Genomic DNA, 22,404 nt, shown 5'->3' on the forward strand with positions numbered 1-22,404 from the left:
TTATCCATGTATCGAATTATATTTCGATGTGTTCAACGGGTAAAGTTCTACTCAAATGGAGGAATACTCAAAATGAAAGGGACGTATTGGTAAGTGTTGTGAAATGGATACTTTGAACAGGTATGTACTTAACCCTCGGGTTGAAAACTCGATATAACAACAATATGGTAAGATGATAAATGAAAAGGTGATATGAATGTCTTGGTGATGATTATGCAAATGACGTTTTATGTTTGCTTATATGGTTATGTTACTTGCTATTTGCATGTGAGCTTACTAAGCATTTATGCTTACTCCTCCTTTTCATTCCTTGTAGTGTTGACAAGCCAGCTCGAAATCGAAACGGTCGGAGGCACGCCACACTATCCGTATACCATCTTGGCATAATGGCTTGTATATTTTGAGTATGGCATGTATAGCATTATAATCATTTTATATGTATGGTCTTATGATATGGTTATTGAGTGGTATGGAAATAGAAATACTTGGTAATGATTAGCCATTGGAATGGCTAATCATGATCATATTTGGTATTATGTATGTCAAATTGCTAGCTAATCCATGGAAACCATGAAATAGGTAAAATTTACCATAAAATAGATTCAGACAGCAGCAGTGACGTGAGTTTAAAAAATCACTAAAAATTGTAGAAATGAAATTAAATAATGAATAAGTTATGGAATCGAAGTTTGATGAGTCTATTTTCATATGAAATAAGCGAAACAGGTATATGAGCTATATTTTATGAGATGTTTAAATTTTTGTGAAACAGGGCCAGAGCGATTTCTAGATCCCCTGTTCTGAATTGGGAAATTCACCATAAATTTTACAAAGATAATTAGAAGTCATGCTTTATATTTACAGATTCCTTATTGAGTCTAGTTTTATTAGAGATAAACATCATAGTCATTGAAGCTCTGTACAGGGAGATATCTGATTCGCAATACACAGAGGTCAGAGTAGTTGAACCCTGAAACAGGGGAGACTTTAACTAATAAACTGTACTAATTGGCCCAACCAAAAATTCTATAAAAAAATTACTAGATATATATATGAGTCTAGTTTCAGGAAAAATTTACAGAATTGGATTTCGAGTTTCGAAACTTGAGATATGATTTTTAAAGTGACTGTGATGCAGTTAGCCAGCTTGTCTGGAAATTTTAAAATGAATTGTATGAGCTGTTTAATTAATGAATTAAGTCCGTTAACACCTCGTGTTCGACTCCGGCAACGGTCTTGGGTACGGGGTGTTACATTTAGTGGTATCAGAGCAGGTTTAGTCGGTTCTCGGACTAACCTAGCATGTGTAAAAGTTTAGCTATACATGCCACTGATCTGTGATAGTGTGATGTCTTCCGACGCGTATAAGTACCGTCTTATTTAGACAGGGTACTCTCCAACCGAGCTGCACCAACCATGTTCAATGTTAAGTAAAGGTATTTGAGTAAAATTATGATTATGATAAGTCTCGGTTCAGAAAAGTATGAATAAAGGTTTATGATACATATGTGATAATATGTGAGATGAAAGTTCATGTTGTGATAAATATTCATATTTGCTTAATGCTCATATGATGTAGTGTATGTGGCTTACTTGATAAGATGAACGGAATAAATAGAAAGTAGTAGAGGTATGAATAAAGGTCATAATATTATGATACTGAATGAAAATGTCCTTGTCTTGATTGGATGTCGAAAGTTGATGAATGTTAATGGTATATAATTTTATGAGATAAAGGATTATAATGAAATGAACTTATCTATGTTAAATTGTTGGACTGAATTATATGATTGTAATGATATGTACATGATGATGCACGAAATGAAAGTTGTGATTGTGATGCAAATATCTATGTTTGTTTGGCCTTATATAATGTCATGAGCATGAATTAATTTAATTAAATGAATGGATAAGTAAAGCTATCTAGAAAACATAGAATGTATGCATAAGTATATTGTCTAAATGGGACAATAGGAAAATTGGTGTAAGCCAACATGAATGAATGACATGATTTTGATGATGTTACTATGATGATGGAAGTTGTGTCATATGTGTATGTATAAGAAAGTCGAGTCAGAGGTCCTACAACCCCTCCCCCTTACCAAAGTGGTACTTATAATGGAATTTCATGAGATTTGTATTGAATAAGTTTCCTGTTGAAAACCCAAAGAGTTCAGTGATAGAATAATTATAAGTATGATCCGAGATTGAAAATGAGCTGATAAGTAAAGTCAGAGCCAGAAAGTATCTGATTGATATAAAGATTATTGGAATTATGCACTGTCCCAGTTAGAGAAGGAATTCTCTTTGGTAAATCGAATTACTCAAGTGCAAGGTCGAGAAAAGTGTAAATCGAAATTTATTCAGAACTGACATTCTTTAGTGAATGATTTAATATGAAATTTGTGACGGCAGAACTAGTTGGGGAAATGATATTTCAAATGTGAATTATCTGAGTGTGACAGTTATGACCGGACAGATTTAGCAGTCTCTTTTGAGATGTTCTATGTGTTCACCCGTTCTCAGAAATATTTCTATGGCTATTGATCTTCTGAAGAAATTCTTGTTATATGGGAATGTCTTCTAATTTGGTGTTGGATGAAAGCATTGGTAGTCTGACTGGTTTATAATTTATATTGCTCTATTTTATCGGGTATTCTATTTCATTTCGATCGATAAGAATTGATGAGAGAATTCATATGATATTATGATTCTGCATTTCTTCTACTTGATGCTTCATCGATATATATGTATGGGAAGATATATTGATCTTATTATATTTGATTTCATGGGATTAAATGATGTTTTCTTTTGGACTTTCTTTCTTTGAAGAATTATCGAGTATTCGTATTTTCTCTATGAATTTGGTTTTCGATTCTCGGCATAGTATCGTATCTTGGGTTTCTTTATCCCGGATCTCTTTATTCGGATTTCTTTATTCCGGTTTCTCTATCTTGGATTTCTTTATTCGCTTTTCTTGTTATCTTTGTTCCATAATTTGTCAATTACGACTCATGTTCAAGTATCGTTCTTCATTTCGTGATAATCATGTCAAATATGACTATACTTCTAATTTGATCTTGGTAATGTGGTGATTTTAGTATTGGGATTTTTCTAATTTCGTGTAAGGATTTGACATCAAGAAAGGCATAGGTGATAAAAGCGCGAGTTTCAATCGGTATGGTAAATTATTTATTTGAAAGATTTCATGTGACAATTATGTCGGATTATTTTCCCAAGTTTGATAATAGAATTTCATTTTGTACAGATCAAAGAGGAAATAGTTTGAACGAGAAGTCTATATTTATTAGAAAGAGTTGAATATTAGTTTAAGTCACTACGAATGATAAGGTTTCCATCTTGTGAAAGCTGAAAAGTTTATTACATGTTGACAGAGTTCGGATAGATGAGAATATTGGTAACCAAGCGTCGAACTAGACTAGTCTACATTGAGCAAAGACTTCGACTTTCAAGAATGTATTGTTGTATGAATTGTGATGTGTTTCAAGACGGTGAGGTAATGTGATAGTTTAGAGCATCCGATGTTACATAAAATCGGAGTTGTTAAAGGGTTAAAGCCGAGCATTGGGATCTATCAAAATTATCCTTGTCAATGTTGATATTGGGATGGAAATGAGAAGGATTATTCTTGAGGCCATATCAGAATTATTTCTATGGCGGAAAAAGGAAAATGTGATGTATCTTATTGTTAAATTTTTGGCGAGATCTATAAATCACATCTGTATTGAATGAATTCCTACTCATCAGATTCATGGAATTTCAGGTCTCTTTGATTGTTGGATTTCTTGGAATTCTGGTCTCCATTAAATCAAGTTGAAATCCGGGTTTTATGTCATGATATCATGGGAAATTGAGAAGGGTTGAAAATTTAAGAACAGTTGAGAGTTGAGACGTAAGCTTTTAGATCATATGAGAAATTGAAGAGATGTATTGGAGGTACAGTCTAAGTGCAAGTTCTTGACACCAAATATGAGATTAAAAGTGAAGACCACTTTTTCGGTAAGATTTTCGGGGACGAAAATCCTCGAAGGGGGAGAGTTGTAATATCCGATTTTGGGCCTAGTCGGAATAGTGGTTTCGTGACCACAAAATCCGAGATATAAATAATTATTTTATGATTATTTTAAGGTCTATGATATGATTGCATGATTGTGTGAAAATTTCGTGAAGAAATTTTATGCATAAAATGCTTAATTTGAAATTTGGGACTAAATTGAATAAATTGCAAAACTTGTGTTCTAGAAGTATTTTGCATAAAATTGAATTAGATTATTAATTAGAGGTCCTTAAAGAGTAATTTTACCAATTTCTAAGTCTATGGACAAAAATTGGACATGGATGGAATTTTGGAAAGTTTAGTAGTAAGGGCATTTTGGTCATTTAGGGTAAAATGAATTAAAATACAAAATTAAAATCCAATTTTGCTCATCTTCAACCCCATGGCCGAATATAGCAAGGAGAAACCATGGCTAGGGTTTTCAAGCTTCCAAGCTCGATTGTAAGTCCGTTCTAGCCTCGTTTTAATGATTTTTACGTTTTGGAGTCCCTAGCTCGATTTAGCTTATGCTAGCAATAATTTAACCTAGGGTTTATATTTGGAAAAATACCCATAGGTGAAATTTGTGTATTTTGGTGTTTTATGATAGAATATGAGGTTTTAAATTATGTTAGACAACTTGTGCTACTCGGTTTTAAGTGAAAACGAGCAAAAGGGTTTAATCGGTAAAAATACCTAATAGTCATAAGTACATGTTAGAGTGAGAATTTTATGTTACCATAGAAGGGAAAATGATCAGCATGTCATAAAACATAAGAAAATAGGCTGAATTTTAATTTACGAGCTTTGGGGCAAAAGTGTAAATATGCAAAAGTTTAGGGGCAAAATTGTAATTTTTCCAAAATATGATTTTGGGTCAATTTGAATAATGTGAGTCCTAATTAGACTATATTTTAAATGATAGAGCAAGGAAAACTGAAATTCGGGCTAAAATGGGGAAAATACCAAGTTGTGGACGAAATGGTAAAATAGCCATTTTAGCATACGAGGTAAGTTCATATGTAAATGTTGGTAACATAGTTATTATTTTAAATGTTTTAATGTTTTTAAATGATATGATAATTATTATGAAATATTATACTTGTGATAATTGTTTGATAATATGTAATTATGTGAATTACTTGATGAGTATGAACTATCACCAAAGTATCGATTTCGATATTCCGTGGAAGACGGCAAAGATGTGAGATCGAGGAAAAAAGCCCGTTTGAACCTTAGGAATAGATTAGGATACAAGTGACATGTCACTAGGATGGTTGAGCATCCGAACTCGTTGAGTTGAGTCCGAGTTCACTTATAGATGCGAGCGTCCGAACTCGTTGAGTTGAGTCCGAGTTCGTGAGATGTAACTAGGCATCCGAACTCGTTGAGTTGAGTCCGAGTTCACTTATGGATGCGAACGCCCGAGCTCGTTGAGTTGAGTCCGAGTTCACTTATGGGCGGGTTACATGGTAGCTTGGCTACATATGTGGCACTTATGTGCAAGTTATCCATGTATCCGAATTATATTTCGATGTGTTCAACGGGTAAAGTTCTACTCAAATGGAGGAATACTCAAAATGAAAGGGACGTATTGGTAAGTGTTGTGAAATGGATACTTTGAACAGGTATGTACTTAACCCTCGGGTTGAAAACTCGATATAACAACAATATGGTAAGATGATAAATGAAAAGGTGATATGAATGTCTTGGTGATGATTATGCAAATGACGTTTTATGTTTGCTTATATGGTTATGTTACTTGCTATTTGCATGTGAGCTTACTAAGCATTTATGCTTACTCCTCCTTTTCATTCCTTGTAGTGTTGACAAGCCAGCTCGGAAATCGGAAGCGGTCGGAGGCACGTTCACACTATCCGTATACCATCTTGGCATAATGGCTTGTATATTTTGAGTATGGCATGTATAGCATTATAATCATTTTATATGTATGGTCTTATGATATGGTTATTGAGTGGTATGGAAATAGAAATGCTTGGTAATGATTAGCCATTGGAATGGCTAATCATGATCATATTTGGTATTATGTATGTCAAATTGCTAGCTAATCCATGGAAACCATGAAATAGGTAAAATTTACCATAAAATAGATTCAGACAAAGAAGCAGTGACGTGAGTTTAAAAATCACTAAAAATAGTAGAAATGAAATTAAATAATGAATAAGTTATGGAATCGAAGTTTGATGAGTCTATTTTCATATGGAATAAGCGAAACAGTATATGAGCTATATTTTATGAGATGTTTAAATTTTTGTGAAACAGGGCGAGCGATTTGGATCCCTGTTCTAAATTTGAAATTCACCATAAATTTTACAAAGATAATTAGAAGTCATGCTTTATATGTAAGAGTAGTTGAACCTCAAACAGGGAGACTTTAACTAATAAACTGTACTAATTGGCCCAACCAAAATTCTAGAAAAAATTAGTAGATATATATATGAGTCTAGTTTCAGGAAAAATTTACGAATTGGATTTGAGTTTGAAATTGAGATATGATTTTTAAAGCGATCTGTGATGCGCTTAGCCACTTTGTCGGAAATTTTAAAATGAATTGTATGAGCTGTTTAATTAATGAATTAAGTCCGTTAACACCTCGTGTTCGACTCCGGCAACGGTCTCGGGTACGGGGTGTTACAATTAAGATTTAATTTAATATTTTATTCAGCCTTTAACTCAGTTTCCACAATTTTTGGTGGATTTTAAAATTTCAAACTGCTACTACTGTCCAAAACTATTTTAGTGTAACTTAATGATACTAAGTTTATTACACCTTATTAATTCATTTTCACCACATTGGTAAAAATACATGTTTATACATCATAAGTATAGACCTATAATCATAAGGTCATCACAAAATCATTCTCATAAGCATGACTTACCTATTTACATCCTCACCAAATGTACATCATAAACCGAAATCATTTCTCATGAGTTTGGCATACATACTTGTGTTACTCAACATGCTCATATACTTTACTTACTCATATTCATTTCTTATTAATCATACAACATGAATTGAATTCACATCTCATCAATTCATGTAAAATACATAGATCGTCATAAGTATAAATTACTCACTTTCCTTCCTTACTAAACATACCATGTAAATGAAGCTCGTATTTCGTAATTCTCATTTAGGTACATGTACCACTCACCACATGGTCATAAGTTCTTTCATTTCGATAAAAACCATAAATCTTCTGTTGAACCATTTGGAATACTACAGGATATTCATTAGCCCCAAACATGGGATAAGATGCGACACCATGTCCCAGACATGGTCTTACACTAGCTAGCACATCAAAGTCGATGCCATGTCCCAGACAGGTCTTACATTGACTTTCATATATCGAGGCCGATGCCGTGTCCCAGACAGGTCTTACACTGGATCTCATCTATCGGTGTTGATGCCATGTCCCAAATAGGTCTTACACTGACACATAACAAGCTGACGCCATGTCCCAGACAGGTCTTACACTAGCTTGTATATCTCGAGGCCGATGCATGTCCCAAACATGTGTTACACTAGAACACATATCACCCAATGTCATGGCATGAATATCCAAATCTATTCATAATGTTCAACCAGAAGTCTTCATTATATAAATTATCATTCACAATGCAAATCAATAATTCATACCATACTAATCGTACAATACATGATAATATTGAATTAGCATTATTTACGTACAACTTACTCGTTTCTTTGGAATATCATATTCCATCGAATTTCTAATGTATTCTATCTTCACATAAATGTTATTAACGTTTGGCATCACTTTCGTCATACTCAATATCATCAACATATATTTCAATATAACCAAAGCAAGATAGATTTCAATTAATTTTAACAATAACATGGATAACATGTTTATTTAGTCACACGGACTTACCTCGAATGCAATTTCGGCTAATTACTCCATTTCAGTCCATAACGTCGTACTTCCCAATTTAAGTCAAAATCTCAATTTTCTTGCTCTATAATGTTAAAATTCATGACTTTAATCATTATATTAATTTAAATTTCATACTTTGGCAAAATGAGCATTTTCCCTTAGACTCTCACAAAAATCACGATTTTACCCCTAGGCTCGTAAATCGATTTTTATCAAATTTCCTCCCTTACCAAGCCTAGTCAAATCTTTTTATAACTATAGAAACTCACAATTTCAATTATTTCACACATTTGCAACTTATTTTACAAACTTCACAAAATAGCCCTTTTTAGGTGTTTTCATGCAAACTACTTTCACAAAAGTTATTTATTACACAACGATGACTCATTTTTTTCCATAAAAAATCAGCAAACAACATAAATACTCTCATGGCCAAACCCTATACTTTCAACCATTTTGCAAAATAGTTCCCTCATTAGCTAGATTATGTAATAAGGGTCCTAAAAATGCAAAAATCATCAAAAAAAGCTAAAAGCTATCTAAATCACTTACTTGCAAGGGATATAAGTGGTTGATATTTTGAGCTTTCAAAACCCCTTATTCTCTGGTATTTTTGGTGGAGAGGAAGATGAGAAAAGATGATATCATTCTCTCTTTATTTTATTCTTATTTCTAGTCAATATAGGTCACCAACTTCACCTAATTTTGACTTTTCTATTTCCTTTATCTCTATGGCCGGTCAAGCCTTTCTTAAGGGTCTATTTTCTCTTTAAAGAACCCCAATTATGGTTCTCTATCTATATAACACATTTAGCTAGCAAAACATAGTTTTTTTTCCCTTTATGCGATTTAGTTTTTTTTCTCATTTAAGCAAGCAATTGTTAAAATTATTTCACCAAAATTTTCATGCACTCATATAAACATGCTATAACACATAAAATAATATTGAAAATAATTTCTTCGGCCTCAAAATGGTGGTTCCAAAATCATTGTTCGGACTAGACCCAAAATCGGGCTATTACATGGTGCGACATGGAAGAGGTGGAGGTTTTGAGGATGTAAATGTGGTGGTTCTATGAGGAAGGGGTTGCCAATGGTGGTTATTTGGTGGAAAAAAAAGTAAAATAAAGGTGGTTGAATGAGGAGGAAAAGAGAAATGAGAGGAAAGAAAAGTTGGGATGAGAAACAAAAGAGATTCTATGGTGTCTAGGTGTATGGGACGGAAATAGCATGGTAAGATAGGGAAAAATGGTAGCATAGGGGACAAAAGCATGAAAGGTGGATTGGGAGGGAACCAAGGGTACAAGGGTGTGAAAAATAGGTTGTTGAGGGAATGTTGACTAGATAAGCAATCAAATAATCTTCTCTTGTATTGCAAATATGACCCTTAAGCTTGTGAAATTATTCCAAAGAATATTCTGCCTTCAAAGTCTCTGTTCGTAGCACCAAGGTAAGTCTCTATTCTGTTAGGTGATTATCCAAAAAGCTAAGTTCACTTACATGAGTGATTCTATAACTTTATCTATTTTAGTAATCTTTGTGTTTATGTATGCTGCGAACCAATCAAATTATCTACCAACAAGGATAAAGGAAAAGCTAAGCTTGTTTAAGTTTCTTAGTATTTTGATGAATGATTTGGGATTCTATGAAAATATGTTAATTATCATGTTTTTAACTGTTTTACTTTCTAAAGAACTTTGTTTTCAAAGCCAAGTTTCCAAGGTAAGTTTTCTGCAAAACTTTGTCTTGTGAGACAAGAATTTGGTAAACGAATTGGTCTTTTGACAAGAAAAGATTCTGAGTCATTTTGAGGTTTTATAAGGAGATTCGCATAGCCAATGAGACAAGATTCTGGTAAATGAACTAGTCATGTGACCTAAGACAAACATTGTTCATGTTTTTTGAAAACTATGTACAAGTTGGCTTCGTGACCTAAGGCGAACCTAGAATCAAAGTTTTTAAATGTTTTTGTTAAAGTGAAACAAGTCTCGCGACCTAAGGCGTGCTCTGTTCGTAAACTTTGAGATTCGACTTTTAAGTTTTTGAAACTAATTTTATAAAACTTATATTTTCTGACATGATCTGCGAGCTGGGTCTCACAATCTCATTCGCGAACTTGGCACGTAAAATACTTTTGACTAAGTTTTTTTTTCTATTTTTAAAGCTATATTTTACAACACACCATGTAGATTTCTGGTTATTCACTGAGTTGTCAATGAACTCACCCACTCCTCTCTTACTTCGTAAGTAAGTAGGTAGCAGGTAGTGGATAGCAGTGGCGAGACCAATGACTTGGCAAGGCTCATTCCTCTTTAAATACTTGTGAGCCTAGGAAAATAGGCGATGGATTTACTTTATGTAGGTTTTAGATTTATTATATTATGTTATTCAAAACAATTTTTTTACAGTATTAGTTACATTGTTTGTAGACCATGACTTAGAATATTTGATTATCTTTTATTATAAATAAAGATGATGTTTATTCACGCATGAATGTTACGTATATTTCTTTAACAATTATATGTAAGTTTGATTTGTTATTAATTACAATTTTTCTACGACCTCGATAATTACATGCATACCCCTATAGTTTGCGAACCTTGCTAAATGTATGTTAACCCTTTCTTGTATGTTTCCTTCACTTGCAAAGTTTGTTATTTATGAAACCATGATGTGTTTTGAGAACTTTAGTACTATGCGAACCTTTGTTTTTTTCCAAAGATTATACTTAAAGGGTTATGGGAACTCATGTGCTATGCGAAGTCTGACAACTATGCGAACTTATGCCTTATACTGCACTGCGAACATGTAACACCCCATACCCGTAACCCATGCCGGGCGGAGTACAAGGCATTACCTCACTTGTTCTCATGCTTACGATCAATCTCAAGTCATCAAGATTCGGTCAAATTTTAAAACTTTTTCTATATCTACTTTAGACTTCTTATTATGGGCTTACGAGTTCCAAATCAATCATTGAAAACTAATCGGAACCATTCCGGGTCCCTAAACCAACTACGAAAATTTCATCCTTGAACAGGTCACACGCCCGTGTGGAAGGGTAACACGCTCGTGTGACCATTTTAACATGGTCGTGCTGATGGCCTGTATGGCTCACATGGCCTAGGCACCTAGGGACACGCCTGTGTCCAATACCTGTGTGGAATTAAATTCTAATACACACCTACAGGGTTTTCACACGGCCGGACACACGCCCATGTCAATGGCCCGTGTCCCTCACACGGCCATGACATGCCCGTGTTCTAGCCCATGTGAAAAAACTTGGACATTTTGTTTCTGACGTCAGCATCTTTAAAATGTCACACGGCCATGGCACACACCCGTGTACTAAGCTGTGTCCTCCACACGGCTGAGACACACGGCCGTGTCTCTACCCGTGTGTTTAATACCATGCATATTGGCTTGAAATTTTTACGTGCAAGGGACACACGGCCGAACTACACGCCCATGGGGCAGACCGTGCGTCACACATAGCCTAGACACACACCTGTGTGTCTACCCGTGTGGACAATATAAGGCTATTTACTAAGCCTCATTACCACCCTTATATACCTAGTTCCATGCAAATGCCAACCAATACCAAGACAATACATCTTTTATAAATCAAAATGAGTATTAGTCATCATTCAAGGCTTAATACAAAATGAAGGGTTCTAAACCCAAGTCATTGGGATTGGCCAATTCTCAAAGACACAAAATGATAAAGTCTAAGCCCTATACATGCCATATTAAAAAATATAAATCCAACTACACCGGTTCTTCGACTGATAGTGTGATCGATATCTCTGACTTCTATTGATACTTGAACTAATTAGTCGGCACTGAAAGGAAATGAAAAGGAAAGGGAGTAAGCATTAAAGCTTAGTAAGTTGCATATAAGTAATATACAACAATAATCACCATGCTCATGATACCAAGGTAGGCATAAGTATAACTTACTCAGTGCCGTCCATACGACCCACAAATCATGTATATAGAGTTTATATCTCATACGTACCAATTAGGTACCTGTACCACTCACAACACGGTTATACTTTTCTTCATTAAGCTAAAATCACTACTCTCACCGTTGAACCATTCAGAACACTATCGGATATTCCATAAGTCTCAAACACGGGCAAGTTGCCGATGCCATGTCCCAAACATGGTCTTACACTGGCTATCATCACCGAGGCCGATGCTATGTCCCAGACATGGTCTTACACTAGCTCTCACATATCCGTGCCGACGCCATGTTCAGACATGGTCTTACACTGACACATTTCGTAGCCGATGCATGTCCCAGACATGTCTTACACTGGCTAATGTCCCGAGTCCGATGCATGTCTCAGACATGTCTTACACTAGCACTCATCTCAATGCCGATGCCATGTCCCAGACATGGTCTTACAGTGGCTCTCATACTGTGGCTGATGCATGTCCCAGATATGTCTTACACTAGCCCACCATACCCCATATGTCATGTCATGAATATCCGATTCATTTCCTAGGTTCAAACTGGAACTCTGCTATCTCTATTATCATCATTGGAACTCTGCTATCTCTATTATCATCATACTTTCTCAATTCCAAAATCAAGCAATTCATGCTATGTTAATTTTATAGTATAATTCAGTACATACATTAACAATGTAGTTGTATTATTTATATACAACTTATACATTAATAATGTAGTTGTATTATTTATATACAACTTACTTCGAATTACAAAACGTACACGACTAGTCGGTTTAGTCGATTTGCATGGCTTTCCCTCAGTCTTGGTTCGGAGTTGGAAATTCTTGATCTATATTAGAAAAATACACTCATTTAGTCACTAATCACAATCAGGCAATTGAAAGTTCAAACCTTCGGTAAAATGACCATTTTGCCCCTAAACTTTGGCAAAATGACTATTTTACCCCTATGCTCAAAAATCGGTTTTTACGAATTTCTTCGTATCTCAAGCTTAACTAAACCCTTTTTGCTCTTATAACAACTCCAAATTCTCTCTATTTCACACACTTATCACTTATTTCACAACTTGTGCAAAATAATCCCTTTAGGTGTTTTCATGCTAACACCTTTCACAAAATAAGACTCATTTTCTTCCATAAAGACTCAGCAAACAACACAAATCCCTTCATGGAAAAACCTAAACTTTTGATCATTTTGCAAGATAGCACCTTCATTTGAAAGTTCATGCTTCAAGGGTCTCAAAAGTACAAAAATCATCAACAAAGGACATGAAAATCACTTACTTGTGAGTGCTTCAAGTTGCTAAAAATTTTAAGCTCTCAAGCCCCCTACAATGGCTGATATTTTCAGCTAAGAAGGAAGAAAAATGATAGCTTTTCCTTTTTTTGTTATTAAAATTACAACTAGTCAAAATTGGTGACAAAAGCTTTACCTAATTTTGACCATCTCTCCAATTTTGTCTCCCATGCCCGGCCAAGCTAGTGTCTAAGGGCCTAATTGCCCTTTAAAGACCCCCCAATTTAGGTTCTCTAGCTGTTTAATACATTTAGCTATCAATTTTGGACTTTTACACTTCATGCGATTTAGTCCTTTTCACAATCGGGCTCACAACCGTCAAAATTAACTCACCAAATTTTTCATGTACTAATATAAACATGCTATGACTCAAAACTAATAATAAAATAATTTCTCCAACTTTGGATTTGTGGTCCCGAGACCACTATTCTGACTAGGCCCTAAGTTGGGCTGTTACATTTCTCCCCCCTTAGGGAATTTCGTCCTCAAAAATCTTACCAGTGAATAAGTTCGGGTACTGATCTCTCATAGTCTCCTCAAGTTCCCATGTGGCTTCCTCGACTCCATGTCTATGCCACAAAACTTTCACAAGTGCTATGTTCTTATTTCTCAATTGATTGACTTCTCGAGCCAAAATCTTGATTAGCTTTTCACCATAAGTCATGTCCGGAAGAATCTCAACCTCTGCCGGCTCAATCACATGCGAAGGGTTTGATCTATATCTGTAACACCCTGAATTTGGGCCTAGAAGTTTTGGGCCTTGAGCATGGGAGCGGTTGAAGGTAGCTTATAATATTCTGTTATGCGTGAAAATTTCGTAGTTGAAGGCTTGTTTTAGTGGTTAAGTGTGCTGAGAAATGGTGGAGAAGTCCTGGGTTCAAACCTGGACTCTAGCAAAAATTTTAGTTTAAGGTGAATCAAACCCTGGGTGTAGTAGGTAGGCCTTAAGAATATTGTTGGAGAAATTGTGACACAAAAAGCCTTGTGGCTTAGTGGCAAGTAGCATGTGGAGCATTTAAGGGGAGGTATGGGTTCGAATCTCATGGCAAGCAAAGAGCATTTATTTTGCTAACAGGGGGCGGCAAGAGTTGGTGTTGAATTTAAACTCGATGATGGAGGATCCCACATCGGAAGCTAACATAAGAGTGGATCTGTCGGCTTTAAATAGAGAGAACCATGAGGAGAGTAAGGTACCTTTCTTGGCTGATCCCTTTCGTTTTATGGCGTGCTCGTTTGGGTTGGGCATTGGCTAAGAGTGCTCGGAGCGTGGATTAACTCCAGTCTCCAATCAGGTGTGTATTTCTCGCTACTCTAGCTGTAGGATGGCTACTTCGGGCCACGATGGGTCGAAAAGGGCCATGTGGGCCCAATGGGCCTACGAGCCCAATTGGATAAGTTGTTTGATTGTGTAGTAAATATTGGACTAGGCTAGGTGAATCTCATATTTGTGGCTAGATTTGGGCTAAAAGGGCCACTCGAGTGTGTGGGCCCATTTGGGCCGAGAATGGGCTTTAGGGCCATTCATTTTGTTATCCCTGTTTAGAATACTTTAGTTTACCAAATTACTGAAATACCCCCAGTTGTAAAATTACCAAAGTACCCCCGGTTTATAAAATTACCAAAATACTGTCGATTGTAAAATTACTGAAATACCTTTGATTTGTAAAATTACCGAAATACTCTCAGTTTGCAAAATTACTGAAATACCCTTGATTTGTAAAATTACTAAAATACCCTCGACTTGTAAAATTACCAAAGTACCCCCGATTTATAAAATTGCCCAAATATCTCTCGATTTGTAAAATTACCGAAATACCCTCAGTTTGCAAAATTACTGAAATACCCTCGATTTGTAAAATTACTGAAATACTCCTATAAGATAGAATTACCATTTTACCCTCGATTTACAGAATTATCATTTTACCTTCGATTTATAGAATTACCATTTTACCCTCGATTTATAGAATTACCATTTTACCCTCGATTTACAGAATTACTGTCTTACCCTCGATTTACAGAATTACCATTTTACCCTCGATTTACAAAATTACTAAAATACCCTTGGTTTACAAAATTACCAAAATACCCTCGATCAATAAAATTACCAAAATACCCCTAGTTTGTAAAATTACCAAAATACCCCTGATTTGTGAAATTACCGAAATACCCTTGTAGGGTAGAATTACTAAAATACCCCTGTAGGGTAGACTTACCGGAATACCCCTGTAGGGTAGAATTACCAGAATACCCCTGTAGGGTAGAATTATCGGAATACCCCTGTAGGGTAGAATTACCGGAATACCCCTGTGGGGTAGAATTATCGCAATACCCCTTTAGGGTAGAATTACTGAAATACCCCTGCAGGGTAGAATTACCGGAATACCTCTATAGGGTAGAATTACCGAAATACCCCTGTAGGGTAGAATTACTAAAATACCCCTGTAGGGTGGAATTACCGAGATACCTTGTAGGGTAAAATTACCATTTTGCCCCTAGGGTGTTAAATGACTGTTTTGCCCTTGTGGGCAAGTGACTGACTTGGACTGTGTGGTTGACGAATTTGATTGTGAATATATGTTGGTGATATGAATGACTTGACTGTGATTGTTTGATTCAAATATGGGCATGATATTCTGATTCTGTATGTTGTATGTCATGACATTTATATCAGTTGCATGGGTTATGGGTTATATTGATGGAGGAAGTACTGAAAGTGGCTTGCCCACGTACTGGAGGCTTTGCCTCAACTTACTGATAACTGAGCAGCAATGCTGCAATTGTGGAGTGTAGGGTTTGGTGAGTTGAGCTATTCCCCACATGGAGTGTAGGGCTGGTACGGGTGTAGTGTAGCGGTTGGTTATAGGCTGGATTGGGTTAGGATTGCATTCACATTCTGATTTTTGATTCTGTTACCTGATACTGATTCTGATTCTGATTCTGTCACCTAATTCTGATTTTGATTCTGATTCTAATTCTAGTTCTGATAATGTTTCTTATTTTGTAATGGGTTAAAGCCCATCTGGTACTGTCTGTTATAATGAGCTAATGTAATACCCCGAACCCGAGACCGTCGCCGGAGTCGAACACGAGGTGTTAACAGACTTCAAGCCACTTATTAGAAATTTCCCAGACAGGCTGCCAATCTGCATACGGGTCGTATTAAAAATCATATCTTGAGTTCTGAAACTCGAAATCCAGATCCGTAAATTTTCTCCGAAACTAGACTCATATATGCATCTACAAATTTTTTTCTAGAATTTTTGGTCGGGCCAATTAGTACAGTTTATTAGTTGAAGTTCCCCATGTTACAGGGATCGACTACACTGACCTTTGTGCATTACGACTTAGATATCTCCCTGTAAAGGGCTTCAATACTGATGTCGTTTGTTTCTATAGAAACTAGACTCGAAAAGAAATCTGTACATATATGGCATGGCTTCTAATTATCTCTGGTCAATTCATGATGAATTCCCAAAGTCAGGACAGGGACTCCAGTAACCGTTCTGGCCCTGTCCCGCGAGAACTTAAATATCTCTTAACATACAGCTCATATGGTTGCTTCGTTTCTTCTATATGAAAATAGACTCATCGGGCTTCGATTCCATAATTCATTCATTATTTAATTCCATTTCCCCTATTTTTAGTGATTTTTCAATCTTACGTCACTGCTGCTGCCAGCACTGTTACTAAAGCAACTATGCCTATTTCATGATTTCCTTTGATCTAACTAGTGATTCATCATACATGTCACAAATTATGATCATGACTAGCCATTCCAAAGGCTAATCATTGTCAAACATCTCCCTACTACACTATTGCCATATCATGAATTTTAACACCAAAATAATCAACCATGGCATATGGCATAAAAATCAATTACCAAGACTTGCAACTTAACATTAGAGAACTAAATCCAACCGAACATTTATGCCATTTTCGCATGGCTAAAAGTTTACATACCAAAGTTCAACAAAGCATATTAGCCTATACATGCCAAAATGTTCTCCTAGACCGACTACAAAAAAAGATACCAAAAGTTGCTAGCCGGTGTGATGACTTCGATGACGATCACGAGCACGCAAAAGGACGAGTCCAAGAAACCTAAAATAGGCGACAAGCAAACACCGAGTGAGTATATAACTCAGTAAGCCATAAGCATTATATTGCCGTTCAGTAATAATATATCATAAGAGAAAATAATTAATGCGGATTAAAATCCTCCATCCACACCCAAAGCGTGCTATAATTCCTTAGGCATTTCGGTTTGATCTCATACCAAGCCCTACTTTGATATTTCATACATTACACCATATGACATTGCATGCATTTATCTTCAAGTATAATCACCACATAGGTCAAGACTTACCAAGCTAAATTCCAAATATAAATAAAATGTCTATTCCTCATGAGCTCAAGGTGTTTACTCGCATCGCTGTCCATGATTGACTCGGTAAGGCCGCACGTAGAGCATGTATGTTCATTTGAGGATGTGTAATAAGCCCGCACACTTAGTGCTTAATAGTCGAACTCGCACACTTAGTGCTATATAATCAAACTTGCACACTTAGTGCTATACAATTTGAACCTGCACACTTAGTGCCGAAACCAATAACTCAATACATCTCACCTCTTTTCTTTCCATTCAATACTTTCATCACCACATACATACATGTATATATATATATTTATCATTCCATTCAGCATCATTACTTGGACATTACGACCATTTAAATTAGTACAAAATAAGTGCTTAATGACTTACCTTATATTGGATGAAATGATTCCTAATCGACTACTCGATTATCTTTGCTTTGCCTTTGCTTGATTCTCCCTCTTTGATGTCTTGATCTAAAATGAATACATTTAGTAGTTTAATCTTCTTGCTGGATTTTTATGTGTATAATTTAATGGTTTTCACCCCATTTCACAACTATCCTTGTTCAAAATATCAAAACCTCAACCAATATTCGATTAATGCTTCAAGGTCGAATGTATCGTCACCATTAAGTTAATCTAGTCTCAAGTATTTTTAATCCTAATATACAACATCATGAATCAACTCAACCTTATAAGCCAATATTACTCCTACAATCGATTGTAAAGAGTTAACAAAGAAAATATATTTTCACAAACATATACACCCATATGGCCGATTATACCAAATCAAGTTTAACCTTACTTATCTCAAAATTTTCATTCCATACTATCATCCCCATGACATAGCAAAGTTTTGAACCATGGACTAATTAGAACTAAAACTAGCAACTAAAAACATGCATGAATCTCATGGCACAACATCAAACATACCTTAATCTAGATACAAGGATAGCCAACCTCTTCCTAATCCTCTTCCAAACCAACCATGAGCAAGAACCCTTTCTTCTCCTTGGGATTTTCGGCCAAAAGGATGAAAAAAGATGAACAAATTTTTTTGTTTTCTTTCTCACCTTCACGGCAATGGGGAGGGGGGGGGGAAGAAGCCTTCACTCACACATTTTTTTTCTTATTTTTTTATTGCTCATGCACTTTATTTTATTTATTCCAACATAAAACACTCACCCAACATGTTTCATGACATGTTTTGCCCATGATTCCTTGTCATGGCGGCCACTAGCACTTATGGGGGAATTTGACATGCAAGTCCTCCCTTTTGACTACATGTACTATTAGGTCCTTATAGATTAGCCTATCATTTTTCAAAAGTGTCATACAAGTCCTACTAACTGAATCCACATGCAATCGACTAAACCGAAGCTTTAAATTTTCACACATTCATAAATACATATTCTAGACAATAAATATTACGTTCAAACATTTCGGTGACTCGGTTTAGCGGTCTCGAAACCACTTCCTGACTAGGGTCAATTTTGGCTGTCACAACTCTCCCCACTTAAGAAATTTTCGTCCCGAAAATCTTACCGTAAATAGGTTTGGGTAACGCTCTTTCATAGAGTTCTCGGGTTCCCAAGTAGCTTCTTCCATCCGTGTTTGAGCCATAACACTTTTACTAACGAAACCCTTTTGTTTCGCAACTCCTTCACTTCACGAGCTAGGATACGAATCGGTTCTTCTTCATAACTCATATCGGCTTGAATTTCAATCTCGGAGGGGTTTATTACATGCGAAGGATCGGATCGGTAACGTCAAGCATCGAAACATGGAAAACGTTGTGGATCCTTTCGAGTTCGGGGTAAAAGCAACCTATACGCCATCGGGCCAACTCGTTCGGAGATCTCATACGGCCCAATGAATCTCGGACTCAATTTGCCCTTACGGCCAAATCTGAGTATCTTTTTCCAAGGTGATACCTTAAGAAACACTTTGTCTCCCACCTGATACTCAATATCTCTTCGTTTTAAATCCGCGTACGACTTCTGACGATCTGATGCTGCTTTTAGACTCTCACGAATTATACTTACTTTCTGTTCAGCATCTTTAATCAAATCCACTCCAAAAATTTTACTTTCACCGAGCTCGGTCCAAAACAATGGTGTACGGCATTTTCGACCATACAAAGCCTCGTAAGGCTCCATCTTAATGCTTGACTGAAAACTATTGTTGTAAGCAAATTCAATCAAGGGTAAATACTGTTCCCATGAACCACTAAACTCGAGGATGCAACATCTCAACATATCCTCAAGTATCTGAATTATCCGCTCGGATTGACCATCGGTTTGGGGATGAAAAGCGGTGCTAAAATGCAGCTTGGTACCCAAAGCTTCTTGCAATTTCTTCCAAAATTGTGAGGTGAATCTCAGATCTCTGTCCGACACAATAGAAATCGGTACCCCATGTAATCTCACAATCTGAGAAACATACAATTCAGCTAGCTTATCCAATGAAAAATCCGTACGCACGGGGATAAAGTGAGCCGACTTAGTCAATCTATCAACGACGACCCAAATTGCATCTTTCTTACTTGCCGACACTGGCAAGCCAGATACAAAATCCATCGTGACCATTTCCATTCAGGTATCATGATTGGCTGAAGCAAACTCGTGGGCACTTGATGTTCCGCCTTTACTTGCTGACATACTAAGCACTTCGAAACAAAGTCGGAAATGTCTCGTTTCATACCATGTCACCAAAACTGGCGTCTCAGGTCATTGTACATTTTCGTACTCCTCGGGTGAATTGACATTTGGCTACAATGAGCTTCGTTCAGAATCATAGAAATGAGTTCTGAATTTCTTGGGACACACAAACGATTTCTGAACCTCAAACAATCGTCATCATCAACTTGAAACTTTGATTCCATATTCGGAACACATTCAGCCCGTTTTGCAACCAATTCATCATCGACTTTTTGAGCTTCACGAATTTGATGAGTCAACAAGGGTTTGGCCTTTAATTCCGCCACTAGTACATTGTCGGATAGAATGACAAGTGTACATTCATCGTCAGAAGGCAAACAAAGTGATTTACGACTTAGGGCATCCGCAACCACATTAGCCTTTCCCGGGTGATAGTCAATGACAAGCTCATAATCTTTTAACAACTCGAGCCAACGTCTTTGTCACAGATTCAAGTCTCTTTGAGTCATCAAATATTTGAGACTTTTGTGATCCGAATACACATGGCACTTCTCACCAAATAAGTAATGTCGCCATATTTTCAAGGCGAATATGATGGCAGCTAATTCGAGATCATGGGTCGGATAATTTTTCTCATGTGGCTTTAATTGTCTCGACGCATAGGCCACAACTCGACCTCCTTGCATCAATACACAACCCAACCCAAGTAGGGATGCGTCACTATAAATGACAAACTCTTTGCCTGATTCGAGTTGCACTAAAACTGGAGCTTCAGTCAAATAAGTTTTCAGTTGATTGAAACTTTTCTGACATTTTTCCGTCCATTCAAACTTAACATCTTTTTGAAGTAGCTTCGTCATGGGTGTGGCTATCATCGAGAAACCTTTTACAAACCGTCGGTAGTAACCGGCAAGTCCCAAAAAGCTCCGAACCTCAGTAGTATTTCTCGGAGGCTTCCAGTTAAGTATGGCTGAAATTTTGCTCGGGTCGACTCGAATACCCGATGCCGATACCACATGACCCAAGAAGCTAACCTCTCTTAACCAGAACTCACACTTGCTGAACTTAGCATATAACTGCTTATCCCGTAAAATTTGCAACACTAATCTCAGGTGTTCAGCATGTTCGGTCTCATTTCTTGAATAGACCAAGATGTCATCAACGAACACAACTACGAACCAGTCCAAATACTGTCTGAAGATCCGATTCATCAAATCCATAAATACCGCAGGGGCATTAGTGAGCCCGAACGGCATCACTAAGAACTCGTAGTGACCGTACCTCGTTCTGAAAGCAGTTTTGGGTACGTCCGAATCTCGAATCCGCAACTGATAATAACCCGACCTCAAATCTATCTTCGAAAACACTGAGGCTCCCGTTAGTTGATCGAACATATCATCAATACGCGGTAACAGATATTTATTCTTTATCGTCACTTTATTCAGCTGACGATAGTCAATACACAATCTCATGGTTCCGTCCTTCTTTTTCACAAACAATACTGGTGCACCCCAAGGTGAGAAACTTGGTCGAGCGAAACCTCTATCCGTCAATTCTTGCAACTGAGCCTTCAACTCCTTCAACTCGGTTGGTGCCATACGATACGGTGCTATCGAAATTGGCGTAGTCCCAGGTACAAGCTCAATACCAAACTCTATCTCCCGCACAGGTGGCAAGCCCGGTAATTCTTCGGGAAAAACGTCCGGGTATTCACTAACCACCGGCACAGATTCGGGTTTCTTTTCTAACTCTTTGTCACCAAGTACATATGCAAGGTACGCTTCGCACCCCTTTCTTATGTATTTCTGAGCCAACATTGACGATATCACAGCTGGCAAACCCTTTAAGTCCGTAGACTCAACTCGGATCATCTCGTTATTTGCGCACCTCAAGTCAACGGTTTTTCTTTTGCAACTCACCACCGCGTCATATACGGTCAACCAGTCCATACCAAGAATAACATCGAATTCATCAAATGGTAAAAGCATCAAATCGGCCAGAAAATAGGATTCTCGGATCATTAGAGGGCATCTCTTACACACTTTGTCAACAAGCGCATATTGACCCAAGGGATTTGACACTCGAATTACGAACTCAGTAGACTCAATAGGCAGAGTCTTAC

This window comes from Gossypium arboreum, chromosome 6 (assembly GCF_025698485.1).
Source record: "Gossypium arboreum isolate Shixiya-1 chromosome 6, ASM2569848v2, whole genome shotgun sequence".
Lineage (NCBI taxonomy): Eukaryota > Viridiplantae > Streptophyta > Magnoliopsida > Malvales > Malvaceae > Gossypium > Gossypium arboreum.